Source organism: Myotis brandtii, unplaced genomic scaffold (genome assembly GCF_000412655.1).
Source record: "Myotis brandtii unplaced genomic scaffold, ASM41265v1 scaffold23, whole genome shotgun sequence".
Classification (NCBI taxonomy): domain Eukaryota; kingdom Metazoa; phylum Chordata; class Mammalia; order Chiroptera; family Vespertilionidae; genus Myotis; species Myotis brandtii.
The window spans coordinates 4,691,405-4,691,789 of NW_005358649.1; positions in this window are offsets into that span (position 1 = coordinate 4,691,405).

Genomic DNA, 385 nt, shown 5'->3' on the forward strand with positions numbered 1-385 from the left:
AGAGGAACAAATGTAATAATCTGAACAATAAAGATTTAATTAAAAAACAAAACAAAACAAATGCTTTCTCAAATTAAAGGGATTGAGATGAACTAATTGCTTAAAACAAAGAGCTATAAAATAATTACTATATTTTCAAAGGCACTTCAAAATAAGGGTGCATTTAAATATTTTTTAATTAAAATATTCCAAATATTTTAAATTTTATATTATTTTTTCACCTAGTTTAGAAATAGAAGAAAATGTTAAATGTTCTCTATTCATTATTTATCCATCCATTCATTTATTCACTTAACAAAAATGTGATGAATGACAAACATATGTCACACAACAAGGATGTAAAAATGAACCAAACCAGATGGGGTCCCTGTTCTCCTGAAACGTA